The sequence below is a fragment of the Neolamprologus multifasciatus genome, chromosome 3 (assembly GCF_963576455.1).
Source record: "Neolamprologus multifasciatus chromosome 3, fNeoMul1.2, whole genome shotgun sequence".
Classification (NCBI taxonomy): Eukaryota; Metazoa; Chordata; class Actinopteri; order Cichliformes; family Cichlidae; genus Neolamprologus; species Neolamprologus multifasciatus.
Window position 1 is genome coordinate 16,901,295 of NC_140441.1, and position 21,728 is coordinate 16,923,022.

At 42.4% G+C, this 21,728-nt stretch overlaps 1 protein-coding gene across 12 annotated transcripts in view; it reads left to right on the top strand.

The window, feature by feature from the left end:
* Positions 1 to 21,728, top strand: part of LOC146521807 (adhesion G protein-coupled receptor L3) — a 281,489-nt gene that overhangs the window by 19,928 nt on the left and 239,833 nt on the right. For all 12 annotated transcript variants that reach the window (XM_085144243.1, XM_085144224.1, XM_085144236.1 and 9 more), the window contains exon 2: positions 8,031 to 8,119. The gene's annotated coding sequence lies outside the window, so the exon portion shown is untranslated. The remainder of the gene's footprint in view (positions 1 to 8,030; positions 8,120 to 21,728) is intronic.

The following is a 21,728-nucleotide window of genomic DNA, read 5'->3' on the forward strand; positions in this document are numbered from 1 at the left end:
AATAATGATGTTGCTCTACCAAGGTAAACAGCTCTGAGGGCGTCAGTAGAGGGGGTTGTGGTGTGAATGTGGTGTTTTGACAGCTTTATTTTTTGACCATAGGTTTTTGCACGTTTGGCGTTGGCTGCTTTTTTTTTTGTTTGTTTTTTAGAGAAGCCTCTCTGAGCTTGGCTTGTTGGTGAGATCATGTGATAACACAGAAATCTGGCTGTGGCTTGAGAAGCAATCTAGGGCCCGAGGACTACAAAAACATGATATTTACATAAATATTCAAACGCATGAGCCTGCATACGCCTACGTATGAAAATTTAAAATCGAGGTGCCGCGTACCACTTTAGCTGAATGCTTTATACTCGAGGCTATGTGTTCATCGGCTTGTTTTGTTTGTGCTTTTCTTTTTTTTTCCTCCCGTTTTTTAATAAATATGTCCACAGACAAAAGCTCGCAAACAAGAGTACGCGTGCATGCGGCGCAGACTAACCTACAGACTCGTATCCCAGTGTTCGTCCCTCTCCAATTAAGGCCAATTAGGGCCAGTGTATGAGAAGGTCTTGTGGGGATGCACTGTAGTGCTCAATGCTGTACATCCCTCATCATCTCTTCTCATTTGTATGCCAGAGCGGTGTGAGAGAGAAATGGGAGCTACAGGGAAAGCATAAAGAAGATGATAGAAATGATGAGGGCTTAAAAAAAAAGAAAGGAAAAGGTGAGAAGAAAAGAACGGGGGAGTGGGTGAGGTGGGGGGATCTACGGCAGCTAAAGCACGGATACCGAGAGGCGAAGAGGTGGCGAATTAGAGTGAGCCTCAACAATGTTGAGGCTCACGTAACTATACATAATCTACCTGCAGTTGGCAGCTACCTCAGTCAATTGTTATCAGCTTCCCTTGAATTTAATGTGACCCTTGGGAGTGTAGATGCTGCCCATGCATTATAAATGCTGCCCATTGATTTCAGTTGGTGAGCTTTCCCTCCCCTCAGAACGAGCAGGCTCTGACTCACCGTGATTTCTTAAGTGATCGTGGTGTGCAGTATAATTCATTAAAATTGCGTTTCACGAACGGAGCCCTTGTTTTAATTTTGCAGTTTGACTTGTTAATTGTATCAGTGAGATTTAAGCACTTTAAAATCATCTGGATAATATTATAAGGCATATGAGGACCTATGGGGGTCTCCGTTGGTCTTTCAGCTCCGTCCGTGGATCAGGTTTATTCGGTACACCCTACGCTCCAGTTTGTGGCGTTCCTGGGTTTGTTTGTAGCGTTGCCTTGCAGGGAGGGAGGCTGCTGCCGTTGGGGAGTGCAGTTTGCATGAATGCTAGGTTTCCTGGCTGAATATTGCAGTGCAGGGAGACCAGCAACACCGCTTTACATCGCCTGTCCGTGGTTTTAATGCAATGGCCGATCGGTTATGTCACAGGTGTCGAACTCCAGGCCTCGAGGGCCGGTGTCCTGCAGGTTTTAGATGTGTCTTTGAACCAACACAGCTGATTGAAATGGCTAAATGACCTCCTCAACATGTCTTGAAGTTCTCCAGAGGCTGGTAATGAACGAATCATTTGATTCAGGTGTGTTGACCCAGGGTGAGATCTAAAACCTGCAGGACACCGGCCCTCGAGACCTGGAGTCCGACACCCCTGGGTTATGTGAAGCTTCCTCCACACAGAGCCGCAATAGTTACATTTGGTGAGAGTCATGGCACGTTATACTCGAAGTGCAGTTTACCTGAGGGTGCAAATGGAATCTTTATGAAGCCTGGTTATTTCTGTCTCCAAGAGCAGCTCATTTTAAAGTCCGTATAATCTATGAAATAGCTGCAAGTAGGCGAATAAGTACCAACATGGCATATTACATACTTCACAGAGTAGTATGTAGGTTACTTAAGGCTGTCTGGGCTTGTAAAACATGCCGCCATTTCAATACATTTTCTGTTCATTAGCCATATCTCCTTTGCCTTTGGCCCCGGCGTGCTCGGGCCGGCTTGTCAGTTACAGTGTCACAACTACAGGGTCATTTAATTTAGAGCCCTGCTCCGCCGATTAGAGCTTTTGTGGTGAGCCGCCGTGACTACTGTAATGCGGGTGTTTGGGTCAGCGATGGGCACAATAGCTTAGTTACTCTCGCTGACTTCCTCACTATTGCCCCCCTCTCTCTCTCTCTCTCTCTCTCTCAGCACATTTTCCACTTGGCTGATAAAATAAGCCACTCTTTGATGAGCTTTCGGCAGGCCGCAGCGTTGTGCTTCAATAAATGCTTTTATAAAGACACACCACAGGCTGTCGACTCGGATCAGTCATACAGCGGCCGCCTGCGGCCGCTTGCCATCTCATACTGGGACGCCATGTCCTGATAACGGGTTGTTTTGATGCATGATGATAAACGGGTAAAAACTAAAAAAAATAAAAAGTTGTGTAATGGACAACTTTTCTTCAAAGTGATTTGTTGTCTATGTTAAGACAGTATGACGGCTTAGGTAACCAGGAGCTGTAGCAAAGACAGCAGAGAAGCAATCCATAGAAAGGAACGCCACTGCAAATGTAGTTTTCCTTTTAATATAAACCCCACTACATTCAGTGTCTTGACGTATTTACATTCTGTAATATAAGACCATTTTATGTAGTGAATCTCATTGTCTTGCACCACAAGCAGGTAGAATAGACACTTTTCTTTAGCAGTGCTCACACAGTAGCTGTTCAAGCATCGCTTGCTGCCTCCAAAATTCTGGGATTTGTCCTGTTAAAGCACACTGATGTAGTCGGTGAGACGGCTGTGGCTAAATCTACTTTGTCTTGTGCCGCTTGTTTTGCTTTCTCTCCTCTTATTTTTAGCTCTTGGTAGTTGGAAACAACACACTCGGGCTGAATGCTTTATCTGGGCAGGAACAACATAAGCTAGCAGTTGTTTTGTATGCTTTTGTGTAGGTGTGTAATTGCTTGTTCAGATTAAAGTGTTCTACATACTTACTTATACTGTATAAATAAATACTAAACTAAATCAGCAATAGCCAGCTCTGTGCTCTTTGATTCATTCACTTTGCTGTTATCAACAGAGACTTTGTAGGATAATTAAGGCCGGGAGGTCAGCTCGTTTACTCGTCCTTTGAAGGAAAAGCTAGACAGCTGCCACCAGGCTCAAATGCACACTCATGAACGTGAGGAAAAATGCTGCTGCCATACACTAGAGTGTCATAAGGCCGGGATAGCTTGCACTGCTTGCACTTCCTTCTTTAGTTTTGTTAAAATTAACATTACAAACCACGGTGTAACCGTAAATCTTACACAGAAGAAAAGCACGGTTACACCCAATATTACTGTCAGGCGTGGTCAGAAATATGGCCTGCTGCTCTACAACCACACTCAGCAGTGATATTCAGCACACTGTAGCACAATGAATCACTTTTGGGGTGTGAAATCAAATTCAGGTTTAAGTTCATGGCAGCGAAAGCTGGATAGTCATGCTGTGTTTCATCACTTTGTAATTTGGAAAGCACTCCTTTTGCCAAGGGGACTGAAAGGAACAAAAAAAGAAACAGGCTACAGTGGATAATGTAACAGAGAAAAGAAGCAGTTTTCTCTGTCTTAATGCAGTTGCTACATACTGTACAGAGCCTCCTTTTGCGCTCATGCGTTTCACCAATTGGCAATCATGCACTTGTGGATATCCAGTGAGCCTGGCTAGCTTTCTTGGCACTTCAACAAAAATCTTTTACTTTGCTTTCCCGGTGCCTCCTGCTCTAACTGGTGGCATATCCTTAGCAGCCGGTGAAAAGTTAATAACAGGATGTAAAATTAATCTCAGTCTCAGTTTTGTCTCACAACGGTATCTCAGCAGGGTTTTACTTAACATGCAAGCCTTTTCTCTTCTAGAAATTCCAGCCTTTACTCTGATTTTTTAATGCAAAACTCTAAAATGCAAGTATGCACAGACGTCCGACTAAAGCATTTTTTCTGTGCATGCAAGAATGCCAAGCTTTTTGATTAAACTTGCTATGTTCACGTCTTGCTTACTTCCAGTTAAAGTCAGGATGCTTTTTAAATCACGGATGGATTATTTTATCAAAAAGTAACAATTATACCTATAAGTAACAAAAATACACTTTTTTAGAATTCCTTTCTTCCTTTAATGCATCCCACTGCAAGGATTTACACACTACGGGGCAGGTTCAGGGCTGGTTTTGGGCAACAAAGATAAGAGATGAGAGCAGATGACTAGTAGCCAGCAGGTTGCTGCTTTGAGTATCTCTCCGAAACGACTGTTTCTGCACATGATTTCTGACAGAAATAAGCATATTTCCAGCTTTACCTTACAAACCCCACTTTAATTGAGGCTCTTGCAATAGTTGCAATAAAAAGAAGATGAAAATAATCAGTGAGTAAAGTTGCAGTGCCTGCGGTAAATGTAGCTCAACATGTAAATAAAAAGATGAAATCAAAAAGCTGTTTTAAATCGTTGAATTTATTGCAGTCTGTTCAAATGAAGTTGATTGGTATAAGCTTGAATGGATTTCTCTTAATTATTAATTATGCAAATAAAGACACCTTTAATTGTATATATTTCACATGTATTTTACTCAAATGTGCAGTTTTCTAAAAAAAAAGAAAAAAAAGAAAAGAAAAAGAAAGTAAGAAAGATGCATTTTACTTAAAATTACTGCTTCATGTTTATTGATGGTGAAATTAGAGGGTGGCTCAAAACCAGACACCAGCTCTGGTATTGGTTTTAGATCAATACCAGTGCGATCGGATCAATACTTTGTTTCTAGAATGCAGCAAACTGAACTCTATTAAGTACATGTTGTTTTTTTTTGGAAATCACGCATTATGAAAACTGTCTGAACCGTTTTGTGTTGATTGTCAAGTCTGTTTTATTTATAGCCAATACACATTCCAGGACTCCAAATAACCCAGTTTCAAAATACATGAAAAGCCAAAAAGCGTTACGTTTTGTTGCATTAACAAGATGTTGTGGAAAGTACAAATCACACTGATTTAGTGGTCATTAAAGTGTGTTTAGAGGTTGCAAATAGAGAATGATTTACATCTAAATGACACATTTCTCTCCTCTACATGAGCTGCCTTTGTAGGTTAAAACCCGTGGTATCGGTATTAGTATTGGTAATTTTGGCCCTGTAATTACTTGGTATTGGTATCTGTATTAGTATCAGTAATATTGGCCCTGTGTTTACTTGGTATCTGTATTAGTATCGGTAATATTGGCCCTGTGTTTACTTGGTATCTGTATTAGTATCGGTAATATTGGCCCTGTGTTTACTTGGTATCTGTATTAGTATCAGTAATATTGGCCCTGTATTTACTTGGTATCTGTATTAGTATCAGTAATATTGGCCCTGTGTTTACTTGGTATCTGTATTAGTATCGGTAATATTGGCCCTGTGTTTACTTGGTATCTGTATTAGTATCAGTAATATTGGCCCTGTATTTACTTGGTATCTGTATTAGTATCAGTAATATTGGCCCTGTGTTTACTTGGTATCTGTATTAGTATCGGTAATATTGGCCCTGTGTTTACTTGGTATCTGTATTAGTATCGGTAATATTGGCCCTGTGTTTACTTGGTATCTGTATTAGTATCGGTAATATTGGCCCTGTGTTTACTTGGTATCTGTATTAGTATCGGTAATATTGGCCCTGTGTTTACTTGGTATCTGTATTAGTATCAGTAATATTGGCCCTGTGTTTACTTGGTATCTGTATTAGTATCGGTAATATTGGCCCTGTGTTTACTTGGTATTGGTATCTGTATTAGTATCAGTAATATTGGCCCCGTTTTTACTTGGTATCGGTATCAGTATCGGTAATTTTGGCCCTGTATTTACTTTGTATCGGATCGATACCAAATCTGTAGTATCTCACAGCCCTACTGTAAATGTAAGATCCTCTTACATTTACACTATGTTTTGCTAGGCTGCTAATTGAGTGCAATCCTTCCACACAACAACCTAACTCATCTTTAAAGGAGCAGCTAATATACGGACAAGGTGGCATGATTGTTTGCAGTTAAAAAATGTATATGATTATGCAACACTGGTAAAGTAGACATTGGTAGTGTCTGTCTCCAACAGGAAAATTAGGTGATTTTCCAGATAATGCGTCGGTCATTCAGCCTTGGATGTATGTATATTTCTCTGTCCAGAACTCACTGATGATGTGTTGGAAGCCTCACCTCCCAACTACTGCCAGTACTTTAACAGTAATGATTGGACGAGAGCAGTAAATTTGGCTCTGATAGTGTTTCTGCTGAGTGCGAAAGCCCAAGGAGAGCAGCAAGGAGTTTATAAGAGGTAAATGTGTAAAATTAAAGCTCTGTCCAGTTGCTGTAATTACTGTTAATTAGGTTTGATCAGAAAAAGAAGTGAAATCAAGTGAAAGCGCACGATGAAAGCCTACCATACCGCCCAGAACATAATTTTTGCTTTCTGTTCTCGGTGCAATTGATTTCTCCTTTTTGTGCAGCAGTATGTGGTTAGGATTGTTGCAATATGGTGCGACCGTGCTCCTTTCCAAACACTTGCAGGCCTGCTAAATGACTGGCAGATGCTCTGTTGACCAAACTAGTTTCAGCAGTTCAGCTAAATTGACCTATCGCATCTGCTTTCTCTGCCAAAGTCTCAAATTTGATCAAACATAATGAACAGCAGATTTGATGAAGCACGTCCCCGGCACTTGTTCGAAAGCCAAGACCGGTTGGCCATTGTGCCTAGATAATATTTAGAAATTTGGCAATATAATTGAGAGCCATTCTTTTTCCTTTTCATTTGCAAGCATCTTTGCACAATCTGACAGAAGTAAAGGAATCATTTCACTAAGTACCTTTTTTTTTTTATCATTGGCACACATGCACAAATTCTAGACTCTCGTTTTCCCTGTGTCTCTGTCATTTTAAATCACAGCCAGTGCTTTTAAAAGAGACGTGGACATGAGGCGGACAACCCAAATAGGTGAGAGGAAAGAAAAAAAGGTTGTTTTAATTAAGTCAAGGAAAGGAAAATCTACCTAATTTGCATAGTAAACACAGTGCTACCGATTAATCCTTTTTCTTTTTTTTTGTTTTTAGCTTATTATTCAAGACCATCCAGTGCCATAGACACCTCAATTACAAAAGCTTTGGTGCTCATCAGTTTTATGATTGCATGTGAGATTTAATTATAAATCATGTAATGATTGTTTTGCGTCACAATAACAAAGAGAACAGCTCGTCGTGTGTTTCATCAGGGATGCTGAAGAATTGCTCTTTCCCAGAACCGCTGAATGCCATTTGATTTTCCCTCTGTGTGCATGCTCTTCATTAATACGTCTATAATTAAACCTAACCACTTCACCCCTCGCACACAGATATAAATTGAATGCGTTCAGTTGAAATATATGTAGTGAACAGGGCAACGCTAAGGATGGGAGACGAGAAATCTCTGAAAGAAAGCACTCCAAAGATGGATTGATACGATGGCTAAAGAGGCAGGGAGGGATAACGAGGGGAAAACTGGAAAGTGTGAAAGGTGACTGGGGGAGGTTGCCATCAAAATGCTAATGTTGTGTGGGATATTTACTGCAGAGTGTTAATGTAGTTTAAAACAGGCTCTTTGTCCTGCAGCCCATCACCAAGCTCCTGTTGGGCCCTAATAAATCAGCCATTAAAAGCTGATGTGACCTGAATAGCACTTCATACAGCGGCAGTCGGGCTGTAGCGCCAGTATGGGAACAAGAAAGCAGCTGAAAAATTTATGAAGATGCCACTTAATAACGGTCGACCCAGAAGCGAGCAAAATAAAAAGTGTCTGCGTGATGTGGCTTGGAGAAAGTAACGCTTGGACTCCTTTTTTTAAATTTTTTGTTTTTTTTAAGAAAATCTGTGTCATACAGTAGACGTGCAGATGCCTCTTCATGTTGGCAGACGTTAAAGGTTCCTGCTTTTTAATTGCGTCCCCTGTCGCCCGTTTGGAGAGAATACAGCGAGAGTCGGTGTGTGTTGCTCTAACATAAGTATGCCCTGCTCTAACTTTTGTGTTCTCTTCCAGGACAGGACGTGCTTTCCCTATCTGGAATATGATATACGGGATTTGTTCAGCAGCAGCACTCAAGGACCGCTCTCCTCTCTCAAACTGAGGTATTGTACACTTTTTATCAGCATTTCTGACAGCATCAGACTGTAAATGTACGGCGGCCCTGAGAGTTTAGACGCACTGCAGCTTAGGAAATCACCAGCAAATTGAAAAAAAAAAATGCTGCAAAAGCACACAAAAAGTCACAAATTCAATTCAACAACAGTTACCTCAAGGGACTCTATAATACTGTCAGGTAAAGACCCTACAATAACTCAGACTTGGCAACAGTGGCAAGGAAAAACTCCCTTCTAACAGGAAGAAGCCTAGGCACAGGAGGGGCAGTCATCAGCCGTGATTGGCTAAAGGTGAGGGGAGGAAGTTGGGATGAACGACACACTGTGGAAGAGACAAGCTAACAGTAAATGGCTAATAGCAAACATGTAGCTACAGCATTATATGAATGATATCTCTGCGTTATCATCAAAGTAATGTTGGTCCCGGATCAACATCACATCAGACCAATCATGAACACTCAGTTAGCATTGGAGAAGAAGTTAGCTAATGCTATTAAAAGCTACCGTAAGCAAACCGAAACGAGTAACCTAAATTTGGCGGACAGCAAAGCTAACTTTATAGTATATTTATTAAAACACACGTTACCATGGCATCTTCTGATCGTTTATACCGGCGAATCCCACTTCTTTTAAGGGTGTCTCAGTGCAATTCTTCCCATGTTTTGGTTGCTATCATTTTTGCAGCTGGTCCGTCACACTATCGTCTCCCCAAAAACACTTTTATTTTGTGAGATTTTTTTTTTCCTACTTCCGTTGTCTTTAGCGTTTTTCTAGTTGCTGGTGTTTTCTTCAGTTGCAGTGCATTTGAACTCTCAGGCCCACCATACAAATGGGCCTGAAAGTGACTCAGTGCAAGTCATGAATATGCAGCGCAACCCAGATTAAGTCTGCAACCCATACACCACCACCACCACCAACCCCACCCAGCACAGCACAGTGATGAAGAGCATTCATGTGGGCCAATTGGGCTTGTACTCTGCGCGCAATAGGATGTTTATGAAAATGATTCACGATAGGTGCTCATCTTCATATGCAAATCTGTGGGACACCACTGTTAGGCCTCTAATTTGTGCCGGCGGCGGCGAGGAGGGTGTTTTTTTTTTCTTTTCTTTTGGTCGGTAACCATACGTATCTACGGAGCGTGCTTGGATTTCATTCCCTGATGCAAATGATGTTTCGGTGTAATCATGCAAAAGCACAGCTGGCTTCCATTTCTCCACACCTCAAGCCTGTTGCTCCCCCTCACTGCTGACTCTTAACCACCAGAACCTTCCTTGCGCCGGGCTCCTGTCTCCTCTCCCTGTCTGTTTGCCGTTGTTGTCTCCTGCAGCCCTTGTGTTTGCTCTCTGCTTCTTGTAGTTATCTTCTTTCCCTTTCCTGTGTCACTTGCCACACCAGCCCCCCCCCCCCCCCCCCTTTCATCCCATCATCACACACACACACACACACACTTCTCTCCACTGCCGCCACCTCCAAGCAACCCTCTTCATATTGAATGGATCCACTATCCTCGGTGCCTCCTGCGGTGAGCCTGGATTGAATTCAATTAGGGAGATTGTTTGCCCTGCAGAGTTTACTGGTGGGCTCCGTGGATGATAGGTTTGCCTGCCGACTTCCCCTTCTCCCCACGTCCTCCCTCACTCATACACACACACTCTTCCACACACAAAGACACACCACTACATCCATCCACCCTGTTTCCCCTTCATCTGACTCAGTGTAGACACCCCTCCTTTCCTCTTTCTCCTAACAACTTCCTTTTGGCAGTGCACTTGCCTTCCTATTTCCATTTCCTTCTTTTTTTTTTTGGTGTGTACTCTGTTTACGTTGCTTTTCAGGCCCCCGTTGATGTTTTTATGCTATTTTGTGACATCGCTTTCAACATGATCAAGGCATAAAAAGCGTCACAGTGGGGAAAATGTGTCATATCACCTCTTTGATAAGACCACAGGGCCTCATATTCTCCATGTGGCTGTTTCATGAGAGTTGCTGGGATGGGATTTTTCAGATGGGAACTGTTTTATTTGAGCTTAATCCCAGCAGCTACACACACATTTCAAGATAACCCCCCCCCCCCCCCCCCCATTTTTTGTTCCAGAATTAATTTTCACATTTTCTAGCATATCCAGCATAAAGGGAAGGACAGTAAATGTTGCTGACATAGGAGTAATGGCCACATTAGTTGCAAGGTGAAAATAGAATTGTGCTGTCATTTGAATAACATTGAGAGCAGCAGGCGGTACTTATGCATGCTGCTGGCTTGTGGTTTTAGATATGAAGTGAAAATCTGGTACAGACATAATGGCCCTGGTCTCTGCTCTGTGTAAAAACATATTTCAGGGACTTGTCCTGTAACCCGCTGCTTTCCTTCAGATGTCACGCTGTGTGACTGTGTACCAGTGCTCCTCAGAAATCAGATACTGTATTAGTGCTGAAAGATGTCAAATGAATTAAAAGCTAGGCATCGCTTTGATGATAAACGTCCTAATGCACTCTGACGTGGAATTACGACCTTCGTTTGATGTACCTTTTTTTTGCCTGATTTGTGGTCACTGCCGATTATGTTTAATTCACTTGAAGGCAATGACTTTGTGGGGCTTTAAAAAAACCGTTTGATTTACAAACAAGTGTCATTTGGCAGAAGGATATTTTTCAAGCTAATACGCGAGAAGAATCCTAAAGTAGACCGATTATACTTCCTTTTTCTCTGATACTTGTGCTGTTACAAACCTGTAAATGGTAAATGGTAAGTGGCCTGTATTTGTATAGCACTTTTCTAGTTCCTAAGGACCCCAAAGCACTTTACACAACCAGTCATCCACCCATTCACACACACATTCACACACTGGTGATGGCAAGCTACATTATAGCCACAGCCACCCTGGGGTGCACTGACAGAGGCGAGGTTGCCGGACACTGGCGCCACCGGGCCCTCTGACCAAATGCTCGGATGCTCTTGCTTTAGACTGCGCTAAACACTCAGTTTCAGGTGCTTTTTTTCTACTCTTGTGTCTGATTGATGTCAGAGGCACAGGATTTCCTTATATGGTAATCTCAGGTTCATTGTTGGTTTATTCATGCCACTTCAGAGTACTCATTCGATAGCAAAGCTGGGCAGCTAATGCTAAAAGACACGGCTCTTCCATCTGTAAAGAGCAAGATTGAGGTATCAGAAGCAAAGTGTAACTACCGTTATATTGCCAAACTGTGTCCAAGGTTTACAGTTTGTTTCCGGAGGTCCACAATGTCAAGACAAAGAGTTTCAATGCCCACGAGCACCAGGTTGTGTTTACGAAAACCCGACAAGGAGCAGCCAATCAGCGAAAGGCTTTTAGGAAAGGGAGCCTTAAAGAGACGAGTGATGCAGTGTTGCAGACACAAGGCGACCTTTAAGGTGCTGCTTAAAGATTTGCAAGGATTTTTTTTTATTTGGTTAATAGATACTCTGGGTGAAGTCCAAGAATAAAAGTTAAGAGCTGGAAATGAATATAATAGACCCCATTTTTATCTGAACATCTACAAAGCTGCAGAGCAACAAAAGTTCTTTTTAGCCTGTTAGAGAGTTGAAGCTCCGTGTCTGTCTGCAGTGCTTTGCATAGCCAAAGTGGCTTCCTTTAGCATCAACCATTCAGGTTACTTTAACCACAGTGGCCAGAGATTACTTTAGCCCCGCCAGGTTTTTGGTTCTGTTAGCTTAAAGCCCTGCCGTTTGTTTTCATAGCGTGATCCTGCCTGGACTTGTTGAAATGATGCAAAACAGGTCATTTGAATGGAAAGGCAGTGAAATCCTTTCGGCCAATGTCAGCAGTGTTCTTGAATTTGAATCCTATCCAGAGGTAGTTGACTTTGCACGTCTTTGTTTTTCGTGTCCTGTTACTTGGGGCAACTATGGTCAGGCCAGAAGCAGGCTGCTCCAAGGATACCAGACAGCATCGAAACCCTCTAAATGACCAAATTATTTAAAAGGCACACATTGTTTTGTGTAGTGCACGGCTGATAATGATGACCCTCTGTGAAAATTGTTGTTGTCAAGACAACCGCACCTTGCTGGGGGATAGATTAATTATGACGTGTTTGTGGTCATTTTCTCCCAGTGGGTAGTGGGGCGCGAGGGGGGCCTGATGTGAAAGTGCTCCCGCAGCTTTATGAAAATGCTGCTTAGTCATTTCTTTATGTTGATTTGATGATTATTGATTTTAACCTCAAGCAAATTTGTGTCCAATAGCTAATATGCTATTAGAATCATCAAAGATGGCGTGTTTTCGAGGTGAACGTTTTTTGCAGACAGGACAGGAAAGTTTTCATTCTGCCGTTGAGGTCATACATGATCATTTCTCTTTGAGAGCATATGTTAACAGTCTCATACTCTAATTACTCTCACAGTCAGTAAGGGGCAGGCAGTTTTAAGCCATTTGTTTATAGCTGAGGGTAAAGTTGCACAATAAAACTCCACGCAAGGACACATCGAGAGGATGTAACCGTAATTATTTAGTGTTACGTCACCTGGAATGTGTCTGCGCGCTGTATGTGCATGTACCTGTGCTTTATGTGGTGCTTGCTGTGACACTGCACTATATATAGCTCCAACGCCCATCTATTCCAATACAATATTCATGTCTTCAGTGGCAATTTGTTGCTCTCTTGAACTGCATTATCATGGTAATGCCATCTATGATTTCTCCATGCATCTGTAACGCCTGCAAAATTTGGTATCAACGGTACAGAATAAATATAGCTCTCAAAGAAGAGTTTAAAACAAATCAATAGCTGCATTTAGTTTAAAGGTTTTAGGAAATATCGGGGACAATATTAAGTACACCTTGTTAGCACTGGGTTGGACACCCTGTTATGCTGGAGACATTCCTTAGAGATTTTGTTGACATGATAACAAAATAGGTGCTGTATATTTGTTGCCAGCACACACATTGTACAAATCTTGTATTCCTCCACATCCCAAAGGTGCTCTATTGGATTTAGATCTGATGACTGTGGAGGTTATTTGAGTACAGTAAACTCATTGTCACATTCAAGAAACCGGTTTGAGATAAACTGAGCTTTGAGACAGGGTGCGTTACCCAGCTTGAATCACATAGTCGGCAACATGTTGTGCTTAAGTCATGCTCATTTGGTACGATAAGGCACAAAGCGGATACCTTGGGGGACGCATATCGTCGTTGTAATGAGTGTTTTGTTTTTTTAGTTACTGTTGCCGTCTAGTTTTCTCCTCTGACCTCTAGCATCAACAAAGAGAACTATCGCTCACTGGATATCTTCTGTTTTTCCGACCATTCTCTATAACGCTAGAGATGGTTGTACGGGAAAATCACAGTAGATCAGGAATTTTTGATCCATCCGGCACAACCATGCCGCATTCAGAGACATTTAAATCGCCTAAATTTCTTCCCCATTCTGATGCTCAGTTTGAACTTCAGCAGGTGGTCTCGAGTCGAGCACATCTACACTTTTAAATGCATTGAGCTGCCATGTGATTGGCTGATTAGATATTTGCATTCGGTTGAACAGGTATAAAGTGTCCGGTGACAGTAGGTAGGTTAGCATAACTATAATACAATGGTGGGAAAGAAGAGGAAAATTATTATTTTGGACTTATTAATTATGTTATGTTTTGTTTTAATGCTTATAGAAATGTAAGAAGCAGGATTTGTGAATTTAGCACATGCTAACTGAAGTATTTCAGGAAATCACTGCCCAGCTAGCTAGGCTAGCATAACTGTTGTTAAGCAAGTTTGGGTTATGCTATTTTATCTGTCAAAATATAATATATGTATTTTAAAAAAGAGCCTTAAAGGTCCTGATAAACTGATTATGTTATTTGTGGACAGGTTGAGTCATGCTAACTGTTTTTCCTATATTCCACTCAAAGTCAGTGCTAATGCGAAATGCTAAACATGCTAATGCTAACTCAGTAAGAAAGTGAAAGAACACATTTCCCACACTGTTGACCTCTTCCCTTAACCCTGTGTGTCTGTTTAGTGGAGGGATTTCTGAGATAACACTTCCTCTTTTCCATTCCATCTCTAGACCTCTACATACCCACTTAGCTATTGCATGCCACAGCCCACCTCCACAGTCCCACAGGGCGTTGCAGGTGAGTGTTTCACTTTTCATGACTGGTAAAAGTAAAAGTCCCTTCAGCACCGATGCCCACCCAGGTCTGACAGAGAGAGCATTAAATTTGGACGGGGCTATTTTCGGTAAGGGAAAGAGGAGGGGTCACTGGGATGTTCGTGAAAGTGTCTTGTCATGTGCCTGGTCGTTCTCCTGATTCCCAGCCTGACAGTTTGGGTGTCTTAATAAAACAACACCCCTGACAGCGAGCTCACACAGCAGCTCAGTGGTTTCGCTCCATCATCTTCTGCCAGCCCTTCCTCTCCGCGGCTTCCCCACTGTGCCCATGTATCGCCCAGCTCCTCGCTGTGACCGCTCAAGCTGATTTAAATGAACAGGATGAGCTGTTGATTGCTATTAGATTCATGCATAGCTTGCACCTCTAGGGGGTAGGGGGGTCTGCCATTATCCCATTTGATATACTGTAGCAAAGCAACAACTGGCCTACATTCAAAGCTACTCTTTATACTCTTTTTATACTCTTTATTTGTTACTCAGGTGTATCTAACTAACCTCAAGAGCCTTTTTTCTTCGCATTCTGGTTTTCGTAGCACTTATTCTCCCTTGAACTTCTGCTGCACCCTATCCAAAAGCTTCAATTCCAGCAAAGGTGTGCTGTTCTAATCAGCTCTGTTTGATGTGTGGAGGCAGCAGGCTTTATGGAGGAGCCAAGATCTCTTAGGACATTAAGGCTAGAGGAGAGGGAGGAGAGGAAGAGATTACTGCTAGTCTTTTTATAGAGGATCACTCCATCTTGTCCTTTTTAGCTCACTCATTAGTTCTCGCTTCCCCCCAGAGGGCGATTCTCTCGTTCTGTCTCTCACCAAAACCGAGGCCTCTTCTTTCACTTTGGCAAAAAAAAACTAAACAAAGAAAAAAAACTCTTGTCTGGCCATGATTTAGGCAAATATGATCCAACAGTGTTTCCATTATCACAAAGTCAGAGTCAAAAAAGTGCTTGTGTGGTCAGCACTGTTCCCACTTTGGCAGGTATTAAAAAAAAAAGATTTTTTTTTTTTTTAAAGCAGCCCAGGAGAGAGAAGGGGATGAATAATGATTGCACATGCCTCCCTTTGTCAGCCGTGGAGCCGGCGACATGCCTTTTCTTCATTTCCATCGCCCAATTCCCTCCATTTCCTCTCTCCCTCCCTCCCTTCGGTCAGTACCTGTGAAATCAAACCTTCTGTGCCTGTCAAAAAATAACCACATCTGCAGCTGCAACCGGCTGTCAGGGGAGTTCACCGCCTGACAACTTGCGCGCGCACTGAGGTAATCAGAAGTTGTCAAAAGTGAAGTGTCCTCTGCCTTGACTGAGCTAGTGCGGTCCCGTCCAACACCGGGAGCTTTGGCTGCGGTGTAGGTGTACTAATGGCCTCTTTGTCATCAGGGATCATTAAATAATGTCCTGCGACTGCATATTTTGGCAGCAAAATTGTTGTTTAGCTGAGGAAAATGGAGACACGGATAGATAATGGGAGCCCGCATTTGCTGCCAGCCTGCTGGCCAACTCTGTCGTGGGATGGAGCGCCTCATACGCTTTCATGACCTCCTATGATCATACATCATTTTCAAGTGCTTGGAATGCAGACCTTTCTTTTTTGGTTTTCGTTTGTTTACATATTCCCAGGTAGCTTGTGAAAATTTAATTTGTTCCCCATATGCATGGGGTGCTCCTCTGTGAGGAAGCACCTGTCTTATAAAAAATACCCCCACAAGCGAAGAGGAATTATTGATTTGCATCTGTTTAGTCGGGATGCCGCCCTCCACGCGAGGATCCCGAAGGTGCCGTCGCACCCGTCTGTCCTTTTTACGGTGGCTCTAAAACCGTTGATAGGGGCCGCGATCCGTTTCTGCCCTCCCTTGAGTTTTATTTACAGCCCCAGCCTGGCAATAAAGCCCGAAATTTATGACTTACTTTTTAATTAGAAATAATGTCTTGTAGAGTTTAAGTGATGGATGGTTTAATCAATATATAGACCGTGGCTGTGCCTATGATAAACGTCTCTATTGACAGAGCGCAAAGTAGCCTAACTTAACACTTTGTCTTTCAAAGAAATATGAAGTGTTTTGTTTGGTGACGGGAACTGTACGCTGCCCCTCTCTGTGTCTCTCTCATTATTCCTCCTTCCATTTTACTGTCTCTCGCGACTCTGTCAACACTTTTTTCGTCTTAACAGGCAGTGTTTTCTACAGAATGAATCAACCTCCCCTGTCACACTGTATTTAGGTAATTACTTTACCACCCGAAACCCCTATTGTGTTTTGTGCCACATTTACTAAAGTTTAAATAAAATAAGTGCTGAAGGTGGGTTCTTGTGAATGGAAACTGACAAGCTGGGAGAAATGCAATTCTCAGATAGAGGGGGGATTTTTTTTAGTTTCTTTTTTTTTATTGGGTAAAGTGGTTTCCTCTTTCTCTCAGGTTCAGAGAAAAAGAGGGAGCAAAAAGGATTTTCAAGTAGAATAATTAAATAGGAATCAAGTCAATGGGATTTGTTTCCTGGCGCTGCAGATAATTGCGTAATATACACCGGGGAATGGAATTGTGGTACTTGACGATTGAGGTTCAATTTTTGTCACTTGCGGCTTATTGTGAAGTGTTCAAACATGACATGCGCTGTGCTTAACTCAGTGCCGTTTTCCACAATCCAGACAACTCCACAGAGCGATCAGACAAAATCGGCTGTAATTTTGCACAGGACTATAACTAACACGCGCCATTATACTTCTAAAATGTCAGGAAACTGGGGGGAAATAGTTGTGTGAAATCAAATCAGGGATGCAGCAAAAGGAAAACCTCCAAAGTGTCATATTTCAAAAGCTTTAGCTAGCTTGTACCTGGCTTTTGATTATTAGATAGTTTACTTAATAAAAATGTCAATCATCATTTAATATATTTTTATCATGTGGATAAAAGAAAACACAAGATACATTTTCGGTTTCCCAAAGCTGTAAAATTTCACTGTTATAGCTGTCAAACACAAATATGCGTCTTACTACAACACATTTAACGTGTTCGGTTGTTTGTTTTTCTGACTTGAACTCCTGTTAGAGCAGCGGTCCTCAACCCCCGGGCTACGAACCGGAGTCGTTTGGTACTGGGCCGCGAGAGTTGAGGCTTGGGTGTGAAATTTATAGCTTTCAGGGTTTTTACCAGTTTTTATTGTTATTTTTTAAACCATTTTTATCGTTAACTCGGTTTCCCTGGGTCTTTTCCTGTGTGTTATGAATATATATATGCAAAAGCTGAACTATGCATGATGCATTATGACGCCATCACGTTGCCTCTCAGCCGGCTGCTTAGCATTGGAATAAAATGACCCGATTTTAGCTTTTGTGCATCTACAGCACCTCATAAAAGCATTTTGTTTTCATTGCACAACAGTGACAACCACAAAGCTGAATTATAGATGCCTAGCAGCCACCTAGCAACAGGCTAAAATGAACCTGTTATTACATCTGAACAAACTACAGCAGCTATTTTTTTGGGTGCTGTTAGTGTGTTTCAGTTTGTCAGGATCAAGAAAAAGGCATGCACTAGCACCTTTAATCAAATACAAATTTAAAAGGAAATAACAATAATATACATCAAAACCAATGTTGGGTTCGATCTTGGCAGCACCTCCTGGTTGTGTCAAACAAAGATATTGTGGTAGACGGCAGAAAAGATGAGGGGGAAAAACCTATGCAAACAGAATAGCTGCTATAAATAATAAAAATAGAAGTTTAATGCTGTTTAATGCTAGATTTTAGAGCATAAATATGAAATATAGTCTAACGTACCCTTTTGCACAACAGTGACCTGCTACATGACGTTATCACATAAAGGTAAATATATTACACACTCAAGTCTGGGTTTATAAAGTTAATGAATACTAATCAGTAAGATAAGAAGCAAGAACGGTGACAGAATGTGTGTTGCATCAGAGTCCTTCCTTCACCGTTACACTTGAATACTTGCAACATGACGCCTGCCTCTGCAATCCAGACCACCTACCTCAAAGAGAACAGGATAATCTTATCTATATTCAAACACGCACAGATCGGTGCACACCAACATAAAATCACCTGACCTCTAAGACAAACCACAATACCTTTCTTTCTTATTGATTAGTCTTGCATTCACTGCCCAGGGCAGGTGGAGGCCTTAATAACGGCTTTATGCTTTGTTTTCATGGTCCCTGGAATAGAATAACCACAAATGACATGGATCTCATGCTATGAGTCCCTCTGGTCAATGGTTAACTGCTCTGCAGTGATTCAAAGCATCCGGGCTCTGTCGCGAGTGACCGCATTTATACGGATCTCGACCTGGATACGTTTTCTTCGCCCTCGCTCCCCACCCTCCACGCTCGCCAGTCTAATTTCTGCTCTTTTCCTCCCTTGCGCCGGCATGTATTAGCTTATCTGCCTCCTTTGTGAAATATAAGCTTGTAGATAAGTAGTATATTGGGCCGGGTTACTCATGTCTGTCTTGTTCATTCCTCACAATCCTCTAATTCCCTCTAGAAAGCTATTTTCCCAGACTGCAGGTGGCCTGTGTTGTAACGTAGAGGGCACGCCTGATCTCCCCACAGCAAACACAGACATGTAGTCACCTCTTTTGTATTCTCTACAAGTGCTGGTAATGCCCCAGTATGCATGTGCACTGCAAGTGTACACATGACTAATCTCGGAGACAGCATAGAAACATACCACTGATAGGTACGCAGCTTTACCCGAGATTAGCCATGAAGTCAGGAATTATTCATCTGTTGTGTTTGTGCCCTTTTTATTTCTGGTTGACTGATGAATGGCACGTACAAAACAAACAGAATCTCGCATGAAGCTTTTAACTGCGGTTACCCCTTAGTCCACGGTTGTTTGCTGTGTAGACTCCAGGGGGGGAGTTACGCCATCTTTTTCAAAGCATGACTCTGTTCTGACACTCGCTACAGTAAACTGCATTAGAGGAGGGAGCGAGCGTTTCCAAACCAGAGTAAAAAGCAATGCCCTGAGACAGAAACTGGTCCTGTTCGCTGGTCAGGGTCACTGCCCACCACGACCTCAGTCACTGGCCAGTTAATTAGGAATTAGAACAGGCATGACCCTCAGGATGTTATCTACGTTAGAGTAATGAGCACCTGGAAATTCTGGAGCTTGTGCACAAGTCACCGCATTGTGACTTTTAAGCTCCTGTGGCCTTTATAATTCTACTCCCAGGATTTTCTTCCATTTCTTTTTTGTCCCCTTAAAGGGAATGAGGTAGTGTCACGCAGCCGGATAAATGTAATTTCCATTCTGTGGCACTTAGATCTAAGCTAAAAACAATCAGCATAGGTTAAATTTAATATAGTCCTATTTTATTGTCCAAGAATTACCTTGTTGTTATAGACTGTTATGTCCTTTCTGTGAAATCTCTGTGGTGTCCATAAGAGCAGATATCCATAATATAGTCATCCTTCCATTTATGAGGGGCAGCCAATCAGAAAAAAGCTGGCTTAAAGTAATGGTGAAGCTATATAAGCTTCTTTACAACGGGGATGACGTGAGAGGTTGTGCAAGTGTGTAAGATAAATTATTATTTTTGTCAGTCATGCAAAGCTACTCTGGTACAGTTCACGAATAAAAATATGGGTTTTGCTAAGCGGTGTAGCAAGTATCCTTGAACTTTTTTACAGTTTAACAATGTTATGGGGGCTGCAGTATTGAATTTTTCTTCAACAATTTGCCCAATATCTTGTTGAAAGAACTGCATACTTTTATAAAGTTTGCTGTAGCCTGTAAAAACACCTTTAAAAAAATTACTTTCATTCATCCTACTGCAGAGTTATTTCAAATGCCAGCGCTTGCAACATAAATAAAAGCACGACGAATATAAAAATTCTAGAAAAGCGTGACTGGAGGTAATGCAAGGGAAGGAAAAGTATTTTGCAGAAACACGCACTGTTGTGTGTGTTGTTTGGATGCCTTTGAGAGGCTGTAAATCCATTGTCAAGTCACGTGTACCCTGGTTATAACTAGTATTCCATTTGCATCAGCAAAGCAGAGCCGCCTCAGCGCCATATTTGTATTCAGAGAGGAAAGCGGCACAGGTGGAGCGTGGGTTCCGCAGCTAAAAATACGAACCTTAAAATTACATATACATGCTCTTGTTTAAAAAAAAAAAAATCCAATTTAATCTATAATTCTGAAATCGCATTTGTGGTGCAGCTGGTGTGTTCATGCAGGGCGACTGTGATTTTTATTTCATTCTGCCCGTGTAGACCCAGATTTCCTCCTGTCTGCCATATCATAATCACTTGGCCCGATGCCTTGATTTGGTGAATTGTTACACCCCGACTGGGTAGTGTATGATACACCAGCTCACATTCCCCATTATTTTATCAACTGCTTTTTTCAGGTCACAGTGCAGCCGAGAATGTGGCGAGTTTGGGTTATTTTTTTTGTTTTTTTTCCCCTCCCCTCTGTCTGTGCTGGGAGTGAGCACGCCCCAGTACACACAGTCCCTAGATGCAGTCTGGCAGGCCTAGTGAATCATCTTCCCGTCACAGGTGGGGGAAATACAACAGCGGGATTGGCAGTCCAAAGGTGGCGTCTGGCCCGCTCTTGAGTGAGGTGTTTGGCTCTCTTGCTTCCCCTGTAAAAGACTATGTGTCCTCTTTTTTCTTATGCAGGAGGAAAGAAAGTAGTTGAGCAACTTTATATTTCCCCTCCGCCCTGAAACAGTGCACCAGTGATGCTGCAGATTTTTAAGGTAATACCTGAATTTCGAAACCCATCACAGGGTCTGTCTGCGCCTCCGTGAAGCTTTAACCCTGATTGTTTGCGTGTTTGCATTTCTGTTACTGTGGCCACGTTTTTCTCGCAGCTCCTCTCCCCGCGTGTATTTGAGAGGCTGTTTCATCTGCGCTCTTGTAGCAAGGTGGCTGCGAGGGCCGCTGATCAAAGGCGGACTCCTCGGGGCCAACGAGGGCCCAGCTCGAGCAGCAGATGTTTCCCTTCTCTGTTAGCACTTCAGTTAGAGCTATCCTTATTTAAGCGACTCCCTGCTAATGGCTCTCGCTGGTGTCGGATACACCAGATCGCTTTTCTTCTCCTTTGTGTGCGGAACATGGGACAGAACGCGAAACGCCAGGGATATCTCGTTCCTCTCTGACACTCTCATTGTGCTCCTCTGTGAATTTCTGGCCAGAAAAATCCCTTTCACAGTAATTGGGTGTGAATGAAACACTTGCGCTTGCCTATTGTCTACAGTACAGTCTTGTATTCAGGCCATTGGTTAAACAAGCCGAGAGAGAGGGCAGAGACGGATAGAGAAAAATTGTTTGTGTGCGTGCCGGGGCTGCGGAGGATTAGGGTAGACCTCGCAAGAGTAGAGAACTATGTGAGGAAAAGTATTAAAGAAAGGGGAGTTATTGTCGCTTGCAGAAAATGACGGAAAACAAAGAAACTATTCGGGCCGTATCAGGAGCAGGGAGGGACAGGA